This window comes from Arachis ipaensis, chromosome B09 (genome assembly GCF_000816755.2).
Source record: "Arachis ipaensis cultivar K30076 chromosome B09, Araip1.1, whole genome shotgun sequence".
Taxonomy (NCBI): domain Eukaryota; kingdom Viridiplantae; phylum Streptophyta; class Magnoliopsida; order Fabales; family Fabaceae; genus Arachis; species Arachis ipaensis.
The window spans coordinates 141,790,499-141,798,811 of record NC_029793.2 but is presented as its reverse complement, the minus strand read 5'-3'; positions in this window follow the sequence as shown (position 1 = coordinate 141,798,811).

Genomic DNA, 8,313 nt, shown 5'->3' with positions numbered 1-8,313 from the left:
GTGCCAGCCTTTCTAATGTATAGTCAACTCGAATCGGAAGGAAGTGCGCTAATTTTGTCAACCTGTCCACAATTACCCAAATGGCATCGTGTCCTGTTGAGGTCCTTGGCAATCCCGTGACAAAATCCATAGTGATCTGCTCCCATTTCCATTGTGGTATTTCTAAGGGTTGCAGGGTTCCTGACAGTTTCTGGTGTTCCACCTTCACCTTCTGGCAGGTTAAACATTTTGAGACATAATCAGCTACCTCTTTCTTCAAGGCCGGCCACCAGAACATTTGTTTCAAATCCTAATACATCTTTGTTACTCCAGGATGCATAGAAAATCTACTTTGATGAGCTTCTGCAATAATACTTTGCCGCAAATCTCCAGAGCTAGGCACACAAATTCTGTTCTTCTATCTCCAGAGGCTGCTACGATCTAGTCTTACAGCTTCTGGTTCCTCTACTTTCATCCGTCTCAGCATCGTCATCATTTCTGAATCCTGTACTTGTGCTTGCTGAATCCTAATCTTAAAATCTGGTGTTATATGCAATTGAGCCAAACGGACTCCACTTGACGTCTCAGTCATAGCCAACTTAAGGTCCTCAAATTCCGCAAGTAACTTTTCTTCCTTTATCATCATCCAAGAGATATTCAAATTCTTCCTGCTCAAAGCGTCTGCCACCACGTTCACTTTTCCTGGGTGATAACTTAACTTAAAATCATAGTCCTTCAGGAACTCCATCCACCTTCGCTGTCGCATATTAAGATCCTTCTGGTAAAAAATATACTTTAAACTTTTGTGGTCAGAGAAAACTTCTAGTTGAGCGCCATACAAATAGTGTCTCCAGATCTTCAGAGCAAACACTACTGCAGCCAACTCCAAGTCATGCGTCGGATAATTTCGTTCATGTGGTCTCAGCTGCCGGGAAGCATAAGCCACCACATTTTTGTCTTGTATTAGCACACATCCAAGTCCTTTATGAGAAGCGTCACAGTATACTTCAAAAGGTTTCTGCGGGTCGGGTAGTACTAATACAGGTGCAGTTGTTAACTTCTCCTTAAGCATCTTGAAACTTCTATTACACTCAGCCGTCCAAACGAACGGAACTTCCTTTCGTGTAAGGTAAGTCAAAGGTAAGGCTATCTGTGAAAATTCTTTGATGAACCTCCGGTAATATCCATCATGTCCGAGAAAACTCCGAACTTCTGTAACGGTCGTAGGTGGTTCCCATTGCACTACTGCTTCAATTTTTGAAGCACTGCAATTCCTCCCTGTGATATAACATGTCCCAAAAATGCCACCTTCTCTGTCCAGAACTCGCACTTTGATAGTTTAGCATATAACTTCCGAGTCTTTAGTATCTGCAATACAGTCCTTAGATGCTCTTCATGCTCTCTTTCTGTCTTCGAATAGATGAGAATATCGTCTATGAAAACTACTACGAACTGATCAAGGTACGGACGGAAAATACGATTCATGTAATCCATGAAAATCGCAGGAGCATTAGTTAGTCCAAACGACATAACCGTATACTCATAGTGACCATATCGAGTTCTAAATGCAGTCTTCGGTATATCTGACTCTTTCACTCGAATCTGGTGATAGCCCGATCGTAAATCAATCTTCTAAAATACAGTTGCACCTTTTAACTGATCCATCAAATCATCTATTCGTGGAAGTGGGTACTTGTTCTTGATAGTGACTTTATTTAACTGTCGGTAATCTACACAAAGTCTCATTCCACCATCCTTCTTCTTTACTAGCAATACCGGAGCTCCCCAAGGTGATGCACTGGGATGAATAAATTTTTTTCCAAGTAGCTCATCCAACTGATTCTTCAACTCTGCAAGTTCCAATGGTGACATCCGGTACGGTGCTATGGAAATCGGTCTGGTTCCAGGTACAAGTTCAATGCTGAATTCTATCTCTCGCTGAGGAGGAAACTCAGGTATGTCGTCCGGGAAAACATCAGAAAATTCCTTCACCACTCGGATTTGTTCTAAGCTTAGTTCACTGTCACTCGAGCTAGCCGCTAACAGAACATACCCCTCACAATCACTCCCGTCTAATGTAACTCTTACAGAATTCAGATATAAAGTATGAGACAGAAATGGTTTAATATCTAAACTATCAGACGGAATAACAGCAGTTCTTTCATAGCAATCAAGGAAAACATGATACTTAGATAACCAATCTAACCCTAGAATAACTTCTAAATCACATAGAGGCAAACAGATTAGATCATGTATAAAAGTTCTGTTCCTAATAGTGAATGGTACTCGCAGGCACACTAAACTAGTCAAAGCATTTTGGGATGCAGGTGTATGGACAATCAGATCAAAGTTCAACTCAGAGAAATCTAGTCCCAACTCACGAGCAACAGTTAAAGAAACAAAGGAATGCGATGCACCCGAGTCATACAGTACAGTTAGAAATCGATCTTTGACAATACACTGACCTTGGATCAGGGTGTCTGATTGCATAGCATCATCAGCAGTCATGACAAACACTCGACCTTGTTGCTGGGTTCGTACTGGATTCCGAGCGAATATCTTTGGGCATTCCTTAGCAATATGTCCAGTTCCTCCACATCTATAACAATTGAATGTTCCAAACAAACACGGCTTAATACCATGATCCTTACCACATCGCTTGCATGTAGTGTTCACCTGCGCCTGTTGAGGTCGTTTACCATTATCCTACCTTGGTCTACCTCCGTTTCCACCCATAGGGCGAGCAGGGATGTTATCAGCCTGTGGGTTTCTTCGCTGTGGCACACTAGGTGTCTTGAAGTTTGTTCTTCGTGGTTGCCAATTATAGCTATTGTAGTTCCTTGGTGGAAATCCTTGACGACTTGCTTTAGAGGCACTTACCTTCTTAGCACATTCTTCCACTAACTTACACTTATTAACCAGCTCAGCAAAATTTTGTATCTCCAATGGAACTACTGAACTCATCAGATCCTCACGAAGGCCCCCTTCGAACTTCAAACACTTCCATTCTTCAAAGTCAGCAGGATTCCCTTGGCAGATCTTGGAGAAACGGCACAAGTCATCAAACTTACAGGCATATTCTGCAACAGTTGTGTTACCCTATTTCAGCTGCATAAGTTCCATCTCGTTAGCGTCACGAGCTGCCCTCGGAAAATACTTCTTATAAAATTCATCCTTAAAAGTATTCCAAGGAATATCGCCTTCATCTTGTTGCAACAGTCGCTGTATCCCCTGCCACCAATGCTCAGCTTCTCCTTCCAGCATATAAGTAGCAAACTTCACGTGTTGGCCTTCCGGAACATGCTGCGTTCGCAGTGATCGTTCGATAGCTCGAAACCAGTTGTCAGCATCAGTCACAACGAGTGTACCTTTAAACTTAGGCGGTTTAACATTCAGAAAAGTCGCAAGGGTCATAGGTCTTTTGAGATGCCCCAAGTTATTCTCATCATTTCCACTATCTTCCCCATGCTCATTCTCATTCTCGTTTCTCACTCCAAGATGATCAACAGCCCTAGCCGCTGCTACTGCAGCCTCACGCACTACCTCAGCCATAGCGTTCATGGTAGTCATAAAACATCTCCTATTCCCTCTCGTAGTTAACATTAGGAATTCCTTCCCGTACGCCTCGTCTCTGTGAACCCATCGTGGTCCTGTTCACACCAAACAATCATTATTAAGGTGATCAGTCTTAACACTTCAAGTCAAGTGTGAACACTCCCAGAATGAAAACACAGAGACAATCATGCAACACATATCACATAGATATCTTATAAGCATGAGACACACAACAGAGTATGCAATGAAGCATAGTCAGTCCACTCCCCAGGCTCTATTGGGAACGAACTGCTCTGATACCAACTTGTAACGACCCAACTCCCAGTATACCATGGTCATACAAGAAGCTAAGTGTTACTAACTTATCCTTCCTAATTATTATTTATTATTTAATATATGAGCCTGTTCCTTGCTAGAGCGATGCCAATTTTACGAGTAACTTTTTTTTTGTTTGCGGATGGTCAGGTAAAATAAACAAGCATACATTGAGAGTAATAGAAAAGCGGTATAAAGAAACATAGAAATACAGCTGATAATATACATCATGTACACTATAACAAAACATGTAGCGTTTACACAAGATCAAGTCAGTTTACATCCTCGTCATCCTACGTAGCTAATATTTACACGACACTCCCAGGGCCTGGCCCATACAAAAAGCCACTAAGCTGGCGCCCAGGCTAGCCTAACCACTATATAGCTCCTAGCTCTCGGGTGTACTAACACAAGTGAGAGACTAACTATCAGATAATGTCAGACTAGAGTGTCATCAAAAGAATGCCCCTTCCGCAGTCAAACTATATCTACACGTCGCCGTTCGGAGAATCGCCGTGAGGCTCGTCCATCTCCTCATCCTGCTCTATCTCTATCTCAGGATCCTCCTCCTCCTCATCGTCCGCAACTACAGCTATACCCTCAGATCCACCAGAAACACTGTTGTCACTATGTACAAAACCATTCGCGAGCACAGGTCCATTCGTGTTTATAGGAGCCACTCCACCGTCCGGTAGTGCCGGCTCATCAGGCTGTGGCAAGTCGGGGATCGGCTCAAGGGGAAAATCCCACTCTGGTGGTATCACAGGTACGTAGTCACCAGTTAACTCAGGCTCATCAGGAATGATAGGCTCAGGTACCGCCTCATTCAAAGGTTGAGCTGGTATAGGGTGCTCAGGATCATCAGGAAAAGGATGTCCAGGTGCGTCAGGATGTAACCAGGATAAGGGAAAGTCGTAAGGAGCATCAGGGTCAAAATGCGGGCTAGACAGAGGATGTTGAAAAGCTCGATTAGGTAACGCATATCGTCTAATACGAGGCTCTAATCCCATGATGAAGTAACTGTGATGTACCGGATCCTCATAGACGTAAGGGTCCTCGAACTCATAGAAGATCACGCCCGTCTCCATCTGAGGGGGAGGAAGGGAGAGAAGGGGTAAGAACTGGGGAGTTCTTAGTAGGGTCGGGGTTGTTAGTTACGTTCATTTATTCGTTTTCGATTAGCAGATGGATAATAGAATACAGTAATGTAGTAAACAGAGGTTAAAAATAGATAGAAAAACAACGAACAGAACACAAGCAGAAGAATACAAGAAGATAAAGCATAGACATAGCACTCGAACAAACAAACATAAAGAAATAGATCACACACAAGAAAGAATGCAACAGAGAATGATGCGCAGACAAGAATGATGCATGTCTAGCCCTAGTACAGGCCATGAGCTCATGTGTCGGTTGGCTGCCCGCAGTCCCGACATTTATCCGGTCACGAGTAATCCCGATTTCCCGAATACGATTTTCCGTTCCTAAATAAATGCGCATATAATAATAGCCGCTCATTTGAGACAGCCTCTGCTTTTCTGTTCTCTGTATCTCTTTTCTCTTCTCTGATTACTCTTTTCATTTGTATCTATATTACTCTTTTTCTCTTTATCTCTTTACTTTACTATGGTTACTCTGTTTTCTGTGTTTTTCTACTCTACTCTGATTTCTCTGTTTAACGTATGTATTTAACTTTTCATAAAATACCTAACCCTATTCGCAATTCCAGGACTAACTATGTTGCCCTAGTTCGTTCACTAGTCTCTATCTGTTTTTCTGTCATTAAAACTTTACAGACTTTTCTTCGATTTTTATCTTTTCTTCAACTTTTTATCTTTTATTTATCTTAAAAACATCTCTAAAAATTATTTTCTGAGCTACTAGCATAAATGACACTAGTAACATATTTATTATGAGAATAAAACATGAATAATGAGGCCTTAGCATTGCTAAAGTCATCAGAGAGTGCTGGTGCTAAGCTGCACCAGTAAATTGTGAACCCAGTTAAACCGGTTTTCTGTTTTTAACTAAAACTGATCAGGTAACCTTATAATATCATTCGAGAAGCTTCTAATACTAATATAATGATAATATCATCCTATTATCTCTCTTCTCTCATAAAGCGGGTCCGGTTTGTCAACTAAGACTATTTACGAAAAACCGAATCAAAACTCCTAACCGATACGGTTCAAAAACTAGGTTCTTTGCGACCGCGTTATCGAGCTTGTCTCGGAAAAGGTTCTAACTTAAAGATGACATAATGACAATGAGGATTGAGATACTCGATGATATATCAAAGGTTTTCCCTTTACTGATCTTCCGGAGAAATTCGTACTTTCAGAAAAGATCTCGCGTACTCGAAAATCGGGGTTGTTACATAACATATCAGTGTTATTGTGCATAATTTCTGTCATTTTTTCCAATCCTCCCTCAAAACTGTTAATATATGTTCTTGGTTTTCAAGGGTTAACATATTTTCCTAATTATCGACCCCGAACTTAAAGGAAAGGTTTAGTGGGAGATCACAATTAAAGATGTTTTTCATATTGGGGACCAAAAAATTTTTTTCATGATTAGCCTTATCCATTTAACAAGCATTTTGTAGTTTCAAATGTACATATCGTAGATTTATAACACCAACAAAAACAAAAAAAGACAGCATCATATGTAAAGCATAAGCAATGCAGTTAAATAACTAGTATTCATATATATGACCTCCTAATCGAAGAATATAATTAAGTGTAAAAGAATCTCAACCAATTGAAAGATAACAATTTTTTATACCTTTCAAAAAAAATTTAAACATAAACTACATATGAAAGAAAAAAAAAAAGAAAATGAAAGCAAGTAATAGGTGTTAATGTGGTTTTGGGTATAAATTTACATAAAAATAAAAAAAAAACTTATGGATATATAGAAAACAGTATTTCAGAAGAAAAGTATTAAACAAGAGACCATATTGAAGATCTTATCTTAGTGAAAAACAAGCAGAAAAATCTAAGCTAAACTTGAATTTGATCAGAGACAACATATGCAAAGTGCCTTGTAACTTTTCAAAGTTATTTGTTCAACTTGAAACAGATAAAGTAATGGACTCTTTGATAGTCATCCTGAAGAAAGATAATTTTTTTTATATATAAAGACTATTCACATGAAGATAGTAATTTATTTGTTATATGTTATATCATAAATTAACTTAATCAAATCCTTTAAAATTGCTTAACATTTTTTTAGTTGTCCTTTTTAGATTAAAAAAATTATTTTAATCAACTTTAACACCTATCCATGTGAGAGTTAGTTATGAATTTTGTGTACAAGTAAATAAAATAGCTGAATAGTTATAAAAGTGTAGATTATAGAGCAAATTTGCAAACAAGTGCGGTGGAACAAGGTTACTTTGCGGTGAAAGGTAAGTTGTTAATTTCTATCGTTTTTAATAACTGAGCTCCCAAATAATAATAATTTCTGTGTGTCCTACGAAATCAATTAGTTTACCTAAACCAAGTTTACTTTAGCAGTTATATTTTGATTGGAGCATTTTATCAGACAGTTTATAGACATAAAAATTAACAAAGTATGAATAAGCATTTTTTTTTTATTGGAGCATTTGATCAAGTAGTTTACATACATGAAAATTAACAAAGTAATAAATCAAACCAAAATATAATCTCTATCCATATACTTCAAAATTAAATCACAAACACAGATCCATCAATATATAGCGTTAAATGGGAAATAAGAGCAACATAAAAAATTTATCTATAGTATATACACACATCAATTTTTTCAATTCTGATTAACTTATAAATCAATACCTTTGCATGTTTTCACTTGAGCATTTTATCAAACAGTTTACAGGCATAAAAATTAACAAACTTATAATTCAAACTAAAATGTAATCTTTGTTCTTATACTGCAAAATTGAACCTGAGACCCACATATTTATGAATATAATAAAGAATGAAAGGTGAAATAAGAGCAACATAGAAAATTTACCATATTTGACCCGTAGATGAAAGATGCCGTGACCAAAATGATTGAGAAGTGGTGGAGGAATGGACCGTTAGTAACACTTGCACTGGTTGATAGTGTTGGAAGTGGGTAGCATGCACAGCTGAATCTCAGGTTGAAGAAGAGTCTTCAGAAAAAGAGAAAGGTAAGGTTTGGAAATGATGCAGTAACGCGTTTTCTTTCCATTTTTTCGCTTTAGTCGGAGAGAAAAGTTTTTGGTGGGTCCCTTTCACTTTTTGCAACTTATGCATTTTTTTGGGATAAGTACGATTTTGGTCCCTCACGTTGAGGGTCAGAATCGAACCCGTCCCCGATGTATATTTTGATTTAAAATCGTCCTTAAAGTCGCATTTAAATTTAAAATCGTCCTTTCTAATAAATTTTTTTTAATTTATTCCTAAACTACCCCTAAAATAAAAAAATTATAAAATTATAAAAAAAAAATAAAACGCG